General features: G+C 44.5%; 1 pseudogene; it reads left to right on the plus strand.

Annotated features, from left to right (window-relative positions):
• Nucleotides 1-7,538: 7,538 nt before the first annotated feature.
• On the plus strand, nt 7,539-8,250 carry LOC129024089 (mpv17-like protein 2; annotated as a pseudogene).
• Nucleotides 8,251-20,594: the final 12,344 nt, after the last annotated feature.

Here is a 20,594-nt window from a genome sequence, read left to right on the forward strand (position 1 = left end):
GCCAGGCTGGTCTTGAACTCCTGACCTCAAGTGATCTGCCTGCCTCGGCCTCCCAAAGTGCTGGTGTTACAGGTGTGAGCTGCCTGAGAAGGCAGAAGATTTAAATGACAGTTTTGTTTCTTCCTTCTAAATCCATATTCCTGTTGTTTTGTTTCTTTGCCTTGTTTTGCAGGATCTCCAGTTCAATTCTGACCAAAGGGCATGATAATGGGCATCCTTGTGCTGTTACTTATGTTAAAGGGGAAGGTGTCAATGTTTCATCATTAGACATGGTCTTCACTAGAGGATTTGGAGGATTTTGGAGGATAGTCTTTACTCTTTATCAGGTTAGGGAAGTTTCTTCTCATTCCTTTTTTTTTTTTTTTTTTTTTTAAGACAGGGTCTTGCTCTGTTGCCCAGGCTGGAGTGCAGTGGCGCCATCACAGCTCACTGCAGCTTTGACCTCCCAGGCTCAAGCAATTCTCCCACCTCAGCCCCCTAAGTAGTTGGGACCACAGGTGTGTGCCACCATACCTGGCTATTTTTTGTAGAGATGAGGTTTCACCATGTTGCCCAGGCTGGTCTGGAACTCCTGGGCTCAAGCGATCTGCCCATCTAAGCTTCCCAAAGTGCTGGCATTACAGGTGTCAGCCACCGTGCCCGGCTTGCTAAGAATCTCTTTTGTTATGAACAGGAGTTAAGTTTTACCAAATGCTTCGTCAGCATCTTTTCTAATGATCATACATTTTTCTCTTCTAATCTGTTTACATGGTCAAGAATGCAGCATTTAGTTCAAGAGACAGGTGAAATTTCTAACATACAAAACTATCCAAAGAGGCACTAGCCACCCCATGGACCAAAGTAGTCAATTCCAAGTCACTGGAAATGTTCAAGTAGAAGTGCAGCCACTCAGTAAACATCTAGGTGTCAGGCACTGTTCTTGGTTCTGGCTACTTAGTGGTGAAGAAGATCCCTGCTCTCCTAGAGCTCACATTTTAGATATAGGATAACAGACACAAACAACCAAACTAATATATGAACAAGAACATTTCAAAAAGTCAAAAGTGTTATGAAAACAAACGAATAAAACAAAAAACAGTACAAAGGTAGTATGATAGGGTAAGGATGGAGAACAAGATGAAATAGGTTAGTCAGGGAAGGATTCTCCATGGAGGTGAGAGTTGAGGTGAGCCTGAATGACAAGAAGTTGTCAGTCATTTCATGAGGACCCAGAAGCATGGGATCCCAGGGTGAGAGATGAGCTTGGTGTTTTCAAGGGAATTCAGAAAGAAGTCCAACTAGAGGCAGCAAGAAGAAAGACTGGTACTAGATGAGGTAGGAAAGAAGTTCTGGAGTAAAATGGTGTAGGGCCATGCCAGCCATGGAAGACATTCAGTTTTTATTTCAGATACAATGAAAAGCCATTGGAGGATTTTGAGCTGGAAGTGCCATGATCTGAATTTTGTCTTTTAAAGCTTATTCTGTCTGATGTGTGGAGAATGGGTTATAGTGGAGGCAAAACCAGAAACAAGAAGGCCAGCTAAGAGGCTAGTTATGAAGCCAGTTAGACAGTCCAGGCAAGAGACCATGATAGCTTGGGCTAGGATAGTAACTGTGGAGAAAGATATGTGGACAGATTTGGAATAGATTTTTACCTGGGCAGCACTATCAATCAATATGATCTAATCGAAATTTATAGAGACTCCATCCAATAACAGCAGAATACACATTCTTCTCAAGCTGACATGGAACATGAACCAAGATAGACTATATTCTGGGCCATAAAACACACCTTAACAAATTCAAAAGGCTGGGTGTGGCGATCACACTGGTAATCCCAGCACTTTCGGGAGGTCAAGGCAGGAGGATTGTTTCAGGCCAGGCATTCAAGACTAGCCCCTGTCTCAACAAAAAAATTAAAAATAAAAAAAATAGCTGGGCATGGTGGTACGTACCTGTAGTTCCAGCTACTCAGGAGGCTGAGGCAGGAAGACCCCACAAGCCCAAGATTTCGAGGTTGCAGTGAGCTATGTTTGCATCACTGCATTCCAGCATGAGTGACAGAGTGAGACCCCCGTCTCTAAAAAGAAAAGATTAAAAAACCCCCACAAATTTAAAAGAGTAGAAATCATACAAAGTATGCTCTCAAACCACAATAGAAATAAAATAGAAACCGTCCAGGTGTGGTGGCTCATGCCTGTAATCCTAGCACTTTAGGAGGCTGAGGCAGGCGGATCACCTGAGGTCAGGAGTTCAAGACCAGCTTGGCCGACATGGTGAAACCCCATCTCTATTAAAATACAAAAATTAGCCGGGCATGATGGCAGGTGCCTGTAATCCCAAATACTCAGGAGGCTGAGGCAGGAGAATCGCTTGAACCCAGGAGATGGTGGTTGCAGTGAGCCGAGATCATGCCAAACTGTACTCCAGCCTGGGTGGCTGAGCGAGACTCCTTCTCGAAAAAAAAAGAAAAAAAAGAAATAAAATAGAAACCAGTAACTGAAAGATGGCTGGGAAATCCCCAAATATTTGGAAATTAAACAACAAATTTCTAAATAACATACAGGTCAAAGAAGAAGTCTCAAGATAAATTTTTAAATATTTCAAATTAAGTGAAAATAAAAATGCAATTTGTTAAAATGTGTGGGATAGCAGAAAATCCCAAACAATCTATAGGGAGTACCACTCCTGGAACTAATGAAAATATATATAGCAAGGTCACAGGGTACAAGGTCAATACACAAAAAAATCAATTGCTTTCCTATATATCAGCAATGAACAGTTAGAATTTGAAATTTTAGGAAAGCAGTACTGTTTTTTTTGGGTTTTTTTTAGACAGAGTCTTGCTCTGTTGCCCAGGCTAGTCTTGAATGCCTGGCCTCAAACAATCCTCCTGCCTTGACCTCCCGAAAGTGCTGGGATTGCCAGTGTGATTGCTACACCCAGCCTTTTTTCTTTTTTTTTTTAGACAGAGTCTCGCTCTGTTGCCCAAGCTGGAGTGCAGTGGCATGACCTCGGCTCACTGCGATCTCTGCCTCCCAGGTTCAAGCAATTCTCCTGCCTCAGCCTCCCAAGTAGCTGGGATTACAGGTGCACACCACCACACCCGGCTATTTTTTTGTATTTTTGTAGAGACAGGGTTTCACCATGTTGGCCAGACTGGTTTCGAACTCCTGACCTCAAGTGATCCACCCGCCTTGGCCTCCCAAAGTGCTAGGATTACAGGCGTGAGCCACCACGCCCGGCCGCAATACTGTTTTCAATAGCAGTAAAACAATGAAATACTTAGGAATAAATATAACAAAATATGTACTGGACCCAAATCTACAAAACTACAAAACATGAATGAAAGAAATCTAAATAAAGGGAGAGATATTCCATGTTCATGAAAAAGAGGACTCAATATTTTTAGGATGTCATTTCTTTCCAACTTAATGTATATATTCAGTATCATTTCAGTCAAAATATCAGCAAGCTATATTACAGCAATACTGAAAAACAAAGTTGGAGGATTCGCACTATCTAATGTCAAGACGCCACGGTACTATAAAGCTATGGTACACAAGACAGTGTGGTTGAGTGTGGAAAAAAGCAAACTGTTTTTGCTCTGCTCTCACAGAACAATCAACACAGATTTCTGTGACCAGATGTGTGGGAGTACACACACTAAATGAGCAATCAGTTTTGTTGTGGACACCAGATGAATGTCCTCTAATTTCATGTAATTTTGATACTAACTACCCGGAGATGGCGTCAGATCTCACAGGTTGAGAGCTGTCTCCAAGAATGCCATGTTCCCCTCGCTCATCCTCACCTCCGCCTTCAGATGTGACTCCTGGTTGTTTTACCAGTGATTTTGACAGACTGGCTATAAACTGAGTTTCCACAACCCCCTCACTGAGTTCCATTAATTTGTTAGAGTAGCTCACAGAAAAGTTTCTATTCCAGATGCAAGGAAAAGGGGAAGTTGTCAAAGTTTCATCATTAGACACGGTCTTCACAGAACTCAAGGAAACACTTACATACATTTATTTATTTATTTATTTATTTATTATTTTTTGTTTGTTTGTTTGTTTTAGACAGAGTCTCGCTCTGTCGGCAGGCTGGAGTGCAGTTGCGCGATCTCGGCTCACTGCAACCTCCACCTCCCAGGTTCAAGTGATTCTCCTGCCTCAGCCTCCCAAGTAGCTAGGACTGCAGGCACACGCCACCACGCCCAGCTAATTTTTTTGTACTTTTAGTAGAGACGAGGTTTCACCATGTTGACCAGGATGGTCTCCATCTCCTGACTTCGTGATCCACCTGCCTCGGCTCCCCAAAGTGCTGGGATTACAGGCATGAGCCACTGCGTCTGGCACTTACTTATATGTATTAGATTTTTTTTTTTTTAGTTAAACAATCATTTTATTGCTTGAGCACATAGACAATTTATGCGACCAGGGCAGAGGCTGTGGATGACTCATATTTCCAATCAAGAGGGAGGACTCACTTGGTGTTATAATGTCAGGCCACATGATGAATCCAGCTCTCTATCAGAATCAGATAGAATTTAGCATCCTTATCTGATTCGTGAGGGAGTCAGGCCCTTCTTTGGCCAGTTTGTCAATCTGCTCCTTCACGTCATCGGAAGTCAATGTCAGCCACCACGAGCATGCATGCGACCCATGATGGCAACGGTCAGGCAGCAAAAGGGTATTGAATTATTATAAGGAATATTACAAAGGATATAGATGAAAACATGCATGGAGCAAGGCCTGTGGGAAGGGGCACAGTGCTTCATTCCTTCTCCAAGTGTGCCACCCTCCAGGAGCCTCCACGTGTTTTGCTATCTGGAATCTCCCCAAGCTCTGGCCTTTTGGGTTGTTATGGAGGCTTTATTATGCAGACATGATTGATTAAATCATTGGTCATTGGTGATCAGCTGAACCTTCTGGGCCCCTCTCCCCTCCCCTGAGGTGGGGAAATGGGGCTGAAAGTCCCAACTCTCTAATCCTGCCTTGGTCTTTTTGGGGACCAATCCCCAATCCTGAAGCTATCTAGGGGCTGTTGGCCATCAGCCAATTCATTAACATATAAAAAGACATCACTTTGGAGATTTTAAAGGATTTTAGGAGTTGTATGTCAAGAAATGGGGAAGACCAAATATACATTTTATAATAATCACCGTGGTGTTAAAGAAAGAATGCTCACAGAGATCAACAGAACAGAGTGGAATATATTTTGAGGTAAAGCCAATAGAACTTGTTGTAAATATGAATTGAGGAAAAAAAAGGAATCAAGGACCATCTGTAAGAGATGGGGGAAAGATCAGGTTAGAGAATGTAAAATGTCATCCCAACTTTAAGTTTTAATCAAGGATTTTCGGGTCTATGATTCTTTGGGCTGCCCCCTCATATTCCTCCTAACACTACAGCTATTCTTGGGGCTGAAGTCTTCCTAATTACTGGCCCCACATCTCCAAGCTCAGCCTCCCTCCCATTTCCCTTTCCTCTTCTATGGAGGGGGTGTTGAGGGCTCTGCCAGTGGGAGCCAATGAGCAGGGTGAATGCTGCCTCTAGTCTTGGTTTTAAGAGGCTTCAAGCTATGTATGTCAAAGATCCCAATGCCCTACAATCAGTGTGTTAATGAAGCATGAGACAAGCTGGGGAAGGGAAAGAGAATGAGTGAAAGAGAAAAGAAGATGAAGAAAGAGAGATGGGGAAGGGGAGGAAAAGGAAAAAAGAGTAAGTGACCTGTGGGCATGTGGGGAGGGGAGCAGGCCACATTGGCACACCTGGGGCACAGAGCATCCAGCACTGCTGGCCTCTGCCCATGGCCACAGCAAGATCCCCTCATTTGCAGCTGTAAGACAGCAAAGAGGCTGTTATTGGGAGACATATTTCTCTGTAGTGACTACATCTGGTCAGAGTGGGAGGACGGATGAGGAAGAATGGATGCATTTAGAGAAGTGGTTCTAAATCTTTTGTTGAGTCACAGACCTGTCTGAGAATGTGATGAAAGCGATGGCCTGCACACTCTCCCCAGAAAAATGCCACTAGACATCATCATACCAAATTTTGTCTACAATTCAGCACGTTCATGGATGCTCTGGAATCCTCCAGGATCCATGAGCCTATGTATCAAATCTCTGACATATAGAATATTTAGGAGATAAAAATCAATATGATTAGTGCTGGATTGTATGTGATGGTTGACAGAGTGGGTCGGAGAGGAAGCCTGGGTTTAATGGCTGAGGTAGCTGAGTGGATGATGGAACCATTCACTGAGACAGAGAACACCCAAAGAGGAACCGGTTTCTGGGGAAAATACTGAATTCAATTTTGGACCTGCCAAATTTTAAGTGTCTGGAATGTCCAAGGTGAGATTTCCAGGAGGTAGTTGGACATATGGATATGAAGTTCAGGAAAGAAATATAGGCTAGAGTGAAAGAGTTGGGAACCATCAACATGCAGATGGTTATTAAAGCTATAGGAATGGGTGAGGTCGTCTACCAAGACTGCACAGAATGAGAACCTGAACGTACAAATTGACAATGGCCAGACCATATATAAAAACAGAACTCTGACCTACAACCTGCAGTAACCTGTCCAGGAAGCCCACTCCTTATGTACAATAAACAGCCCAGGAAGCCAGCCTGCCTTAAGTCAGACTTGCAGGAAACCAGCTTGCCACCTCTAGTGACAATCCAGGAAGCTAAGCAAATATTTCTCTAACAATTGGCCCCAGCCGGGCGTGGCGGCTCACGCCTGTAATCTCAGCACTTTGGGAGGCCAAGGTGGGTGGATCACCTGAGGTCAGGAGTTCGAGACCAGCCTGGTCAACATGGTGAAACCTCATCTCTACTAATAATACAAAAAGTAGCTGGGCATGGTGGCATGTGCCTATAATCCCAGATACTCCGGAGGCTGAGGCAGGAGAATCACTTGAACCCGGGAGGCGAAGGCTGCAGTGAGCCAAGATCACACCACTGCACTCCAGCCTGGGTGACAGAGTGAAACTGTGTCTCAAAAAAAAAAAAAAAAAATTGGCCCCAAATGGCCAGGACTTGATGAATAACTAGCATCTTCCCTAATTTTTGTTCCTGCTTCCAACTTAGTACTAACCAGAGAAAGACAAATACGTATCCCCAACCAACCACATAGGCTACCCCGCTTCTAGCTAGCCACCTCCAGCTTCCCCCGCCAACAGCCTCCAGTCAGGGCACACCTGAAGCCTTCCCTTTTCTCCATGCTAAAGCTTTACCACTGCTCTGCCTGCCTTTGAGTCTCTGCCAATAGGCAAGTGATGGTGGCCGACTCCCTTGCTATAGCAAGCTCTGAAAAAAATAGGCTTTGCTTTTCTTATTTGGTGGGTCTTCATTTATTTCCACAAAAATGAGAGAAAGGCTGGGACATAGCCTTATGGAACACCAGATTCTAAGGAAAGGGCAGAGGAAGAGGGGCCCGCAAAAGGGACTGAGAAGTAGTGGCCAAACAGTAAAGAGTAAAGCCAGGAGAGTGCGGTGTCACAGAAACCAAGGGCAAATCTTCCAAATGGAGGGGAGAGCTCAACAGTGCCAAATGTTACTCAGACAACAACGGAGTAACAACAGGGCCAAATGTTACTGGCACTGGCTGCATGGCCTGTGGACTATGGGGCAGTCCCTGTTCCAGGGCTGTGTGCTGCTGGTCATCAACACACTGGGCTGTGGTGTGCTTATGGTAGCCCGGGACGGTGTGTGACAGTCCTGGGAGGTCTACACCCAGCCTGACCAGATGTTCCACAGGTGGCACTCAGTGAGCATGCTTGCAGTGGGTGGCAGCGTGGATCCTTTCCCGCACTACTGGTACCTCTGGCTGGACTGCCTACTCCCTGTGTCTGGCCTCTGTGGCCTCCCAAATGCCCTCAGGAAGGTCCTCATGGATGGATCAGCTGGTAGTCTCTCCCATGCTGAGCATATGACACGTCTTGGGCCTTGGCTGCCTGGAAGGCCAGACGCTGGGAGAGAGCTGCCAGGAGCTGCAGGACAAGTTCTGGGAATTCTACAAGGCTGACTGGTGCATGTGGCCGGCTGCACGCTGGCGAACTTTCCCTTTGTGCATCCCCCTCCTCCCAGTTCCGAGTCACCTATATCAATGGCCTGACATTGGGCTGGGACACATATCTGTCCTACCTGAAGTACCAGTTCCTCTGACACCCCAGGCTATATGGCCTGGGCACCTGAGCAGACTAAGCTGCCCGCCCCCAGGGACAAGAGGCAAGACTGATTCCCAGAAGGGGGAGCAGGGTTGAGCGTGGTGGGTCACGCATGTAATCCCAGCACTTTGGGAGGCCAGAAGTTTGAGACTAGCCTGGGCAACATGGCAAAACCCTGTCTCTACAGAAAATACAAAAATTAGGCCGGGTGCCCGGCCTTATTTATTTATTTATTTCGTACACCCGGAATTTATTTTGGTGTAAGGAATTAGATAGAGATCCAATTTCATTTTCACCAAAATCACAAGTCAGTTATCCCAATACCATTTGTTATACAATCTATCTTTTCACCAATGAATTAAAATATCTGTCAATTACTAAATTGTCCATAGGCAATGTTTTTTTCTGAACTTTCTATTGTGTTCCACTGATCTAGTTGTCAGTTTTGAACTGGTATCACTGTTTAATTCCTATAGCCTCACAATGTCTTTCAATAAGTGCTAAGAATAGTTGGTACGCATTACTCATTTTCAGAATTTTCTTGATTATTTCTAGATGTTTACTCTTCTAAAGGGATACAGTTTAGAAATGTAATATCAACTAAAAATTATTTGGGTTGCATTAAATTTATAAATTAATTTGGAGAGTATTAACATTTTAAATAAATGAGTTTGCCCATCCAGGAACCAGGTATGTCTCCCTTTTTATTCAAATATGTTATATCCAGCCAGGTGCGGTGGCTCACACCTGCAGTCCCAGCTACTCCAGAGGCTGAGGTGGAAGGATTACTTGAGCCCCAAAGTTGGAGACTGCAGTGAGAAATGATCACACTGCTGCACTCCAGCCTGGGTGACAGACTGAGATCCCATTCTAAAAAACACAAAACCTGGCCGGGGGCAGTGGCTCATGCCTGTAATCCCAGCACTTCGGGAGGCCGAGGCGGGTGGATCACCTGAGGTCAGGAGTTTGAGACCAGCCTGGTCAACATGGCGAAACCCTGTCTCTACTGAAAATACAAAAATTAGCCAGGCGTGGTGGGGGCCACCTGTAATCCCAGCTATTTGGGAAGCTGAGGCCATAGAATCGCTTAAACTGGGAGGCAGAGGTTGCAGTGAGCCGAGATCACGCCACTGCACTCCAGCCTGGGCAACAGAGGGAGATTCCATCTCAAAAAAAAAAAAAAAAACCCACACCAAAAAAACAACAACCCAACAACCCACAAAACACAAAAACCTCAAATATATTATATCCTATAGGGGAGCTTCTTTTTTTTTTTTTTGAGACGGGATCTAGCTCTGTCACCCAGGCTGGAGTGCAGTGGTGCAATCTCAGCTCACTGCAACCTCCGCCTCCCAGGTTCAAGCAATTCTCCTGCCTCAGCCTCCTAAGTAGTTGGGATTACAGGTGCGTGCCACCACGCCCAGCTAATCTTTGTATTTTTAATAGAGACGGGGTTTCACCATATTGGTCAGGCTGGTCTTGAACTCCTGACCTCGTGATCCGCCCACCTCGGCCTCCCAAAGTGCTGGGATTACAGGCGTAAGCCACCGCGCCCGGTCAAGGGGAGCTTCTTAACTATAGAATGAGGTTTCCAGAAGGTACAGTAGAAAGGTTTTGAAGGAAGCAAAGCAGTTCAAGATTGGCTCAAGGGAGGGAAAATGCAGAGTTGCAATAAATACAGGCAAGGCCAGGCGCAGGGGCTCACACCTGCAATCCCAGCACTCTGGGAGGCTGGGATGGGAGGACTGCTTGAGTCCAGGAGTTCCAGACCAGCCTGAGCAACATAATGAGACCTGGTCACTACAAAATAATAATAATAATAATAAATTAAAAATTAGCCAGTTGTGTTGGTGCATGCTTGTAGTCCCAGCTACTCAGGAGTTTGAAGTGGGAGGATCTCTTGAGCCCTGGAGTTTGAGGCTGCAGTGAGCTATGATAGTGCCACTGCGCTCCAGGCTGGGTGACACAGCAAGACCCTGTCTCAAAAAATAAAAAGAAATACAGGAGCAAACAGATGATAAGAGGAGCTTATATAAAAGATGGTTACTGTATTAGTTATCTATTGCTGAGTATCAAATGGCCACAAATTTTGTGGCTTAAAACAACATTTCAGCCAGGCGCAGTGGCACACACCTGTAATCCCAGCACTTTGAGAGGCCAACATGGGTGACTCACCTGAGGTCAGGAGTTTGAGACCAGCCTGACTAACATGATGAAACCCCATCTCTACTAAATACAAAAAAGAATTAGCCAGCGTGGTGGTGCATGCCTGTAATCCCAGCTACTTGGGAGGCTGAAGCAGGAGAATCGCTTGAACCCTGGAGGTGGAGGTTGTAGCGAGCCGAGATCACACCACTGCACTCCAGCCTGGGCAACAAGAGTGTAACCCCATCTCAAAAAAAAGAAACAAAGAAAAAAAGAAAGCCACAACATTTCTTCATCTAATAGTTTCTGTAGGTTAGGAATCTACACATAGCTTAACTGGGTCCTCTGCTTCAGGGTTCCTCACAAGACTGTAATCAAGGTGTCATCCAGGGCTGGAGTCTCATCTGAAGGCTTGACAGAGGAAGGAGCCACTTCCAAGATCACCTGGTTATTGGCGGATTTTCAATTCGTCAAAGACTGTTAGACTGACAGCCTCAGTTTCTGGCTGCATGCTGCTCTTCAGTTCCTTGCCACATGGACCTCCCCAACATGGCAGCTTGCTTTGTCAAAGCCAACAAAAGAGATAATCATAGTCTAGCAAGCTAGAAGGCATAGTTTTATAGTTTTTTTTTGTTGTTGTTGTTGTTTTGTTTTTTGAGACAGGGCCTTGTTCTGTTGCCCAGGCTATAGTGCAGTGGCGTGATCACAGCTCACTGCAGGCTTGACCTCCTGGGTGCAAGTGATTCTCCCACCTCAATCTCTTGGGTAGCTAGGACTATAGGTGTATGCCACCATGGCTTGCTAATTTTCTTTTCTTTTCTTCTTCTTCTTCTTCTTGTTTTTTTTTTTTTTTTTTTTTTTTTGTTGTTGTTGTAGAGATAAGAGCTCACTATGTTGCCCAGCCTGGTTTCAAACTCCTGTGCTCAAGCGATCATCCTGCCTCAGCCTCCCAAAGTGTTGGGATTACAGGTGTGAGCCACCACACCCGGTCAGACGTCACAGTTTTTGTTTTTTTTTTTTTTTTTGAGAAGGAGTCTTGCTCTGTCGCCCAGGCTGGAGTGCAGTGGCGCGATCTTGGCTCACTGCAAGCTCCACCTCCCGGGTTCATGCCATTCTCCTGCCTCAGCCTCCCGAGTAGCTGGGACTACAGGTGCCCACCACTACGCCCAGCTGATTTTTGTATTTTTAGTAGAGACGGGGTTTCACCATGTTGGCCAGGATGGTCTCGCTCTCCTGACCTGAGGTGATCCACCCGCCTCGGCCTCCCAAAGTGCTGGGATTACAGGCGTGAGCCACTGCGCCAGTCTCACCCCTTTGTTTAATCCCCTCCCCTTGAGTGTGGGCTGACCTAGGTACTTGCTTCAAACTGATGGAATGTGTCAAAGGTGATAGGATTTCACTTAGTGATTAGGCTAGTAGCCTAATTCCATCAGTTTGAAGCAAGTACCTAGGTCAGCCCACACTCAAGGGGAGGGGATTAAACAAAGGGGTGAGCTGGGCATGGTGGCTCACACCTGTAATCCCAGCACTTTGGGAGGCTGAGGTGGGCGGATCACCTGAGGTCAGAAGTTCAAGACCAGCCTGGTCAACATGGTGAAACCCTGTCTCTACTAAATATACAAATAGTAGCTGGGCGTGGTGGCGGGCGCCCGTAATCCCAGCTACTCAGGAGGCTGAGGCAGGAGAATCGCCTGAACCCTGGAGGCAGAGGTCGCAGTGAGCCAAGATCGCGCCATTGCGCTCCAGCCTGAGCAACAACAGGGAAACTTCGTCTCAAAAACAGAAAACAAAACAAAAAAACAAAAAATACAATAATAAAGGGGTGAATATCAACAGTCTGGATCATTGTGGGTCATCTTAGAGGTTACCTGCCACAGTTACTAAGAAGTATAAGTGACGGGAGGTTTGGTAGCATTAGCTAACTCAATATTTGCCAAAGGAGTGTCCTTGAAATTCACTGGCACATGAGGTAAAGGAGGGACACAGATCACTGGGGTTCTCCTGTAACATAGATCAATTATATTTTCTTTTCCTTTCTTTCTTTTTTTTTCTTTTTTGAGACAGAGTCTCACTCTGTCACCCAAGGTGGAGTGTAGTGGTGCGATCTCGGCTCACTGCATCCTCTGCCTTCCGGGTTCAAGCGATTCTCCTGCCTCAGCCTCCCAAGTAGCTGGGACTACAGGCACCCGCAATTACGCCCAGCTAATTTTTGTATTTGTAGTAGAGACGGAGTTTCACCATGTTGGCCAGGCTGGTCTCGAACTCCTGACCTCAAATGATCTGCCCGCCTCAGCCTCCCAAAGTGCTGGGATTACAGGCATGAGCCACTGCGCCTGGCGATCAATTACATTTTCAAGAGAATTATGGTCTCTGATGGAAGAGGAAACCCCTAGGCTCATAAGGCTAAGTAGATCATAACCACTTCCAGCTGGGTGAGGTGGCGCATGCTTATAATCCCAGTACTTTGGGAGGCTGAGGCAGGAGGATGGCTTGAGCCCAGGAGTTTGAGACCAGCCTGGGCAACAAAGCAAGATCCTGTCCCTACCAAAAAAAAAAAAAAATCTCCGCATGGTGGCATGCACCTGTAGTCCCAGCTACTTGGGAGGTGAAGGTGGAGGATCGCTTGAGCCTAGGAATTCAAGGCTGCAGTGAGCTGTGATCACACTACTGCACTCCAGCCTGGGTGACAGAGTGAGACCCTGTCTCTAAAAAACAAAATAAATAAATAAATAGTAACCACCTCCATTTATGTAGCACTTCATGATTTACAAATCTGCTTTTGGAGTTACTATGTAATTTGATTCTCTTAACAACTCTGTGAGGTAGCCAGGCAAGAGAACTAAAGTTCAAAGAGGCTATGGGGCTACCCCTGATCTCACAATTAGTGGGTGGCAGAGCTGGGACTAGAGCCTCAGTCTTCAAATTCCTAACCTATTACACTGGAGTGATTTATCCAAAATCCAGAGATATGCCATTTTCCCTCTTCAATGGCTTCTCCCACCATTTTCGTCCCGCTCTGGGTTCTTTTTGTTGTTGTTGTTGTTGTTGTTGTTGTTGTTGAGACGGAGTGTCGCTCTGTCACCCAGGCTGGAGTACAGTGGTGCGATCTCAGAGGCTCAACTGCAACCTCCAGCTCCCGGGTTCAAGTGATTCTCCTGCCTCAGCCTCCTGAGTAGCTGGGATTACAGGCGCAAGCCACCACGCCCGGCTAATTTTTGTATTTTTAGTGGAGATGGGGTTTCACCATGTTAGTCAGGTTGGTCTCGAACTCCTGACCTCGTGATCCACACGCCTCGGCCTCCCAAAGTGCTGGGATTACAGGCGTGAGCCACCGTGCCCGGCCCCTCTCTGGGTTCTTATCCTGGCTGTTATTACTAGCCAGTAAGTCAACCTTACTTCACCTCCTAGAATTATTGTAGGGATCAGAGAAAATGTTTGTGAAGCTCCCAGCACACTGTCTGGCACACAGTAAGTGCTCACTAGATGTAAATTATAAGCTGTTATTATCCTTTCAACTGTTCCAGCCCACCCTCATTGCTAGTCACCTCTACTTCTGCTCCTTCCCCTGAATCTCTGTGGTACCACATCCCAAGGTACAACTTGCTTTCAGAAGACACCAACGCCCAACAACTTTTACAGGCAGATATTGCCTATTTCCCAACACTTCCAACAAAGAGCATCTGATTGTCAGTAACGTGGCTTCAGCTTTTTTTTTTTTTTCAAACAAGAAAGCAAACTCTTAAAATATAGCTATAACACCTAGTGCCCAAATCTAGGTTACTAAATGCCATTCTCTAGTAAAAAGAGACAGGGCTCCTTGGGAAAACGGCTGGTTACAGGGCTGCGGCAGGGAAAGTATAAGATGGGCCTGCAGCACCTTGTGGTGCCAGAAAACAAGGAACTGTTCAAAGAGAGATGAAGATGTGTCCAAGGACACAGGAGATTAGAGATGTCCTACTGATCAAATATGGGACATTTGCAAATCAAAATAAAGAATAGTTTAATGTGTTATAACCCACTGAGTAAAGGAGACAACCATAGTCCATGAGGATATAAATAAATAAACGTAGGAGAAAGAAAAGCGCTCCCTTATACTGGAAAGCCAACCAAGACACGTCAAAAGAAAGATGGCATTTGAAAATCAACATTTGTCGACCTCGGCCATAATAATTTTTCCAGGTGAGAATTGTCAGTGAACGGTAAAACTGGTGGGTGAAAGTTTGAGTAACAGTATATTTACATAAGCCCAATGCATCTCCCTACAAGATACTACAGTAACTTTACAGCAGAGAAACCCGATGGACACTACCTTAACCAAGTGATGCAAGTTTGCATTGCCATTAATGGGACAGACATCATGTGCATCCTGATATGATGCACTGAAAGAGACACAGCATCACTTCTGTGAGATTCCTACCAAAATGCATAACCTGAGTCTTATTATGAGGAAGCATCAGACAAACTCGAATTGAGGGACTGTCCAAAAATAACTAGCCTGCACTCTCCAAAAATGTCAGTGTCATGAAACACAGAGAAAGACTGAGGGACTCTTCCATATGGAAGGAAACTACAGAGCTATAACAACCAAATGTACATTATTCAGAGGATTTTTTTTTTTTGCTATAAAGGCTATTGTTGAGGAAATTTGTGAGTTCTAAATAAGGTCTGTAGATTCTATATATAATAGTATTGTTATCGATGTGAATTTCCTGATTTTTGATAATTATTCAGTGTTTATATAACAATTCCTTATTTTAATAAATACTCATTGAAGTATTTAGGTATAAAAAGGCATCATGTCTGCAACTGACTATCAATTGGTTCAGGGGAAAACAGAAATATATATGAAGAATATACGTATAAGGAATATATATAAAGAATACACATATAAATATATAGAGATAGATACATAGATACATCGATAGATCAATGGAACAGAATACGTCTGTGAGACAGAGGAAGAAACAGGGTAGGCTAAACAAATGTGGTAAAATGTGAACATTTAACAAATCTAGGTGAAGAGTATACAGCAATTCTTTGTACTATTCTTGAAACTTTTCTGTAAGTCTGAAATTGTCAAAATAAAAATTCAAAAAAATCCTAATGGAAAAAACATAGCTAAAAAACATCTACAGCCGGGCACAGTGGCTCACGCCTGTAATCCCAACACTTTGGGAGGCCAAGGCGGGTGGATCTCTTGAGGTCAGGAGTTTGAGACCAGCCTGGCCAACATGGTGAAACCCCGTCTCTACTAAAAACACAAAAATTAGCCAGGCATGGTGGTGGGCACCTGTAATCCCAGCTACTCAGGAGGCTGAGGCAGGAGAATCACTTGAACCAGGGAGGCGGAGGTTGCAGTGAGCCACAATACACCACTGCACTCCAGCCTGGGTGACAGAGCAAGAATCCATCTCAAAAAAACAAACAAACAAAAAAAATCCCAGCACTTTAGAAGGCCAAGGTGGATGAATTGCTTGAGCCCAGGAGTTTGAGACCAGCCTGGGCAATATGGCAGCAAAACCTAGTCTCTACAAAAATGAGCCGGGGTGTTGGCACGCACCTATGGTCCCAGCTACTCAGGAGGCTGAAGTGGGAGCAGTGCTTGAGCCTGGCAGGTTGAGGCTGCGGTAAGCCATAATTGTACCACTGCATTCTAGCCTGGGCAACAGAGCAAGACTGTACCTCAAAAAAAAAAAAAAAAAAAAAAAAAAGCCAAGCGTGATGGCTCATGCCTGTAATCCCAGCACTTTGGGAGGCCAAGTCGGGTGGATCACCTGAGGTCAGGAGTTCAAGACCAGCCTGACCAATATGGTGAAACCCTGTCTCTACTAAAAACACAAAATTAGCTGGGTGTGGTGGCGCATGCCTGTAATCCCAGCTACTTGGGAGGCTGAGGCAGGAGAATCACTTGAACCCAGGAAACAGAGGTTGCAGTGAGCTGAGATCGCACCATTCCACTCCAGCCTGGGCAACAAGAGCACAACTCTGTCTCAAAAAAAAAAAAAAATCTACAAAAAACCTATAGCTAGTGCCATATTTACTGGTGAGAAACTAGAAGCTTTCTCCCCAAGGTCAGGAACAAGGCATGATGTCTGCTCTCACTACTTCTATTCAATATCATACCAGAAGTCCTAGCTAATGCAATACGACAAGAAAAGATACACAGACTAGGATGGAATAAGTAAAATAATTTCTGTTTGCAGATGACATGATTGTTATGTTTAAAATTCCAAGGAATCAACAACAACAACAAAAACTTCTGGAACTAATAAGCAATTATAGCAAGGTTGCAGGATACAAGGTTAATATATAAAAGTCAAGTGCTTTTTTTTTTTTTTTTTTAATAGAGACAGGGTCTCACTATGTTACCCAGGCTGGTCTTGAACTCCTGGGCTCAAGTGATCCTCCTGCCTTGGCTTCCCAAAGTGCTGGGATTACAGGTGTGTCCAGCCTCAAGTGCTTTCTTATATACCAGCAATGAATAGTTGGAATTTAAAATAAAAAACACAATATCACATTAGCACCAAGAAAATGAAATATTTAGGTATAAATCTAACAAAATATGTACAAGATCTACATGAGGAAAACTATAAAACTCTGATGAAAGAAATCAAAGAAAATATAAATAAATAGAGAGCTATTTATTGTATATAGATAGGAAGACTCAATATTATCAAGACGTCAGCTCTTGCCAACTTGATCTATAGATTCAGCACAATCCCAAACAAAATCCCACTAAGTTATTTGTTGGGTATCAACAAACTAATTCTATTTTTTTTTTTTTTTTCCGAGATGGAGTCTTGCTCTGTCACCCAGGCTGGAGTGCAGTAATGCGATCTCGGCTCACTGCAACCTCCATTTCCCGGGTTCAAGCAATTTTCCTGCCTCAGCCTCCCCAGTAGCTGGGATTACAGGCTCCCGCCACTGAGCCCAGCTAATTTTTGTATTTTTAGTAGAGACGGGGTTTCACCATGTTGGCCAGGCTGGTCTCGAACTCCTGACCTAGCAATCCACCTGCCTCAGCCTCCCAAAGTGCTGGGATTACAGGCGTGAGCCACCACGCCTGGCCACTAATTCTAAATTTTATCTGGAAAGGCAAAGGACCCAGAATAACCAACACAATATTGAAGGAGAAAAACAAAGACAGAAGACTGACACTGCCTGACTTCAAGACTTACTATATAAAGCTACAGTTATCAAGACAGTGTGGTATTGATAAAAGAATAGACAAATAGATCAATGGAACAGAATAGAGAGCCCAGAAATAGACATATAAAAATATAACCGATTTTTGACAAAGGAGCAAAGGCAATTCAATGGAAGAAGGATACTCTTTTTGATAAAATGGTGCTGGAACAAATGGACATCCACATACAAAAACATTCATCTAGACCCAGACCTTACACCTTTTGCAAATATTAACTCGAAATGGATCATAGGCCTAAGTATAATACGCAAAAATATAAAATTCCTAGAAGGTGACATAAGAGAAAATCCAGGTGACTTTGGCTTTAGTAATGACTTTTTAATTTTTTTTTATTTTTTTGACACAGGGTCTCACTCCGTCACCCAGGCTGGAGTGCATGACATAATCTATGCTCAGTGCAACCTCTGCCCCCCAGGCTCAAGTGATCCTCCCACCTCAGCCTCCCAAGTAGCTGGGACCACAGGTGCACGCTACCATGCCCAAATAATTTTCTGTATTTTTAGTAGAGACGGGGTCTCACCATGTTGCCCAGCCTGGCAATAACTTTTTAGATACAACACCAAAAGCACAATGCATAAAAGAAAAAACTGATAAATTTGGTTTCATTAAAATTAAAAACTTGTGCTCTGCTGAAGACACGTTTAAGAGAATGAAAAGACAAGCCACAGAATGGGGAAAATATCTGCAAAACACATATCTAATAAAGAACTGGTATCTAAAAGATACAACTACCTCTTAAAACTCAACAATAAGGCCAGACCAGGTGGCTAATGCCTGTAATCCCAGCACTTTGGGAGGCCAAGGTGAGTAGATTGCTTGAGTCCAGGAGTTCAAGACTAGCCTGGGCAACATGGCAAAATGCCATCCCTATAAGAAAAAACAATAATAATTTTATTTTTTTTTGAGATGAAGTCTTGCACTCTCGCCAGGGCCGGAGTGCAGTGGTGTGATCTCGGCTCACTGCAACCTCCGCCTCCTAGGTTCAAGCAATTCTCCTGCCTCAGCCTCCTGAGTAGCTGGGATTACAGGCGCCCACCACTACGCCCAGCTAATTTTGTGTATTTTTAGTAGAGACAAAGTTTCACCATGTTGGCCAGGCTGGTCTTGAACTCCTGACCTCGTGATTCACCCACCTCGGACTCCCAAAGTGCTGGGATTACACGCGTGAGCCACCACGCCCAGCCAGTGAATCTTTTTTAAAAAGAAAAAACCCTCAATGATAAGAACGTAAACAATCCAATTTAAAAGTGGGCAAAAGATCTGAACAGACATCTCAGCAAAGAAGATATACAGATGGCAAAGAAGCATATGAAAAGATGCTCAACATCATGTATCATTAGGGAATTGAGAATTAAAATAACAATAAGATACCACACACCCCTATTAGCATGGCTAAAATCCAAAACACTGACAGCATCAAATGCTGACAAGGAGTATAGAGCAACAGGAATCTTCATTGCAAAGTGGGAATGTAAAATAGTACAGCCACGTTGGAATAGTTCCTCACAAAGATAAACATACTCTTACCATATGATCCAGCAATCATGCTTCTTGGTATTTACCCAAATGAGTTGAAAATTTATGTCCACATAAAAATCTGCACATGAATGTTTATAGCAGTTGTTTTCAAAGTTGCCAAAACCTGGAAGCAACCAAGGTGACTGAGAAAACACATTGTGGTACATCCATTCAATGGAATATTATTTGGCAATAAAAAATGAGCTATCAAGCCATGAAAAGACATGGAGGAATCTTAAATGCATATTGCTAAGTGGAGGACACTAATCCTTCCTTCATACTGTAGGCTACATACTGTATGATTCCAACTATATGACATTCGGGAAAAGCCAACTATGGAAAAGTAAAAGATCAATAGTTGCCAGGGGTTTGCGGGAAGGAGAAAGGTGAATAGGTAGAGCACAGAGGATTTTTTTTTTTTTTTTTGAGACAGAGTCTTGCTCTGTTGCCAAGCTGGAGTGCAGTGGCATGATCTCAGCTCACTGCAACCTCCACCTCCCAGATTCAAGCAATTCTCCTGCCTCAGCCTCCCGCACCCAGCTAATTTTTGTATTTTTAGTAGAGACAGGGTTTCACCATGTTGGCCAGGATGGTCTCGATCTCTTGACCTCGTGATCCACCCTCCTTGGCCTCCCAAAGTGCTGGGATTACAGGCATGAGCCACCATGCCCAGTCAAGCACAGAGGACTTTTTAGGGCAATGAAACTACTCTGTATGATATTGTAATGGTGGATACATGACATCAGACATTTGTCAAAACCCCCAGAATGTACAACCCCAAGAGTGAACCCTAAAGCAAACTATGAACTTTTGTTAATAATAATGTACCAGGCTGGGCGCAGTAGCTCACGCCTGTAATCCCAGCACTTTGGGAGGCCAAGGTGGGTGGATCACGAGGTCAGGAGTTCAAGACCAGCCTGGCCAACATGGTGAAACCCCATCTTTACTAAATATACAAAAATTAGCCTGGTGTGGTGGCGCACACCTGTAATCCCAGCTATTCAGGCGGCTCAGGCAGGAGAATCATTTGAACCCAGGAGGTGGAGGTTGCAGTGAGCCAAGATTGCACCACTACACGCCAGCCTGGGTGACAGAGTGAGACTCCGCCTCAAATAATAATAATAATAATAATAATGTACCAATATTGGCTCATCAGTTTTAGCAAATGTATCACATGTTAATAATAGAGGAAACTGTAGTAGGGTGAAGGGGTTTATGGGAACTCTGTGCACTTTCCACCCAATTTTTGTGTAAACCTAAAACAGCTAAAACAATTAAGTCTAGGGTTGGGCATGGTGGCTCATGCCTGTAATCCCATCACTTTGGGAGGCCAAGGAGGGAGGATCACTTGAGCCTAAGAGTTTGAGACCAGTCTAGGCAACATAGGGAGATTCCGTCTCTACAGAAAATTTAAAAATTAGCCGGGCATGGTGGTGCATGGCTGTGGTCCCAGCTACTCGGGGGGCTGAGGTGGGAGGTCAAGGCTGTAGTGAGCCATGATCACACCACTGCACTCCAACGTGGGCAACAGGGAGAGATTCTGTCTCATAAAACAAACAGACAAAAAATA

The sequence above is a fragment of the Pongo pygmaeus genome, chromosome X, assembly GCF_028885625.2.
Source record: "Pongo pygmaeus isolate AG05252 chromosome X, NHGRI_mPonPyg2-v2.0_pri, whole genome shotgun sequence".
Taxonomy (NCBI): domain Eukaryota; kingdom Metazoa; phylum Chordata; class Mammalia; order Primates; family Hominidae; genus Pongo; species Pongo pygmaeus.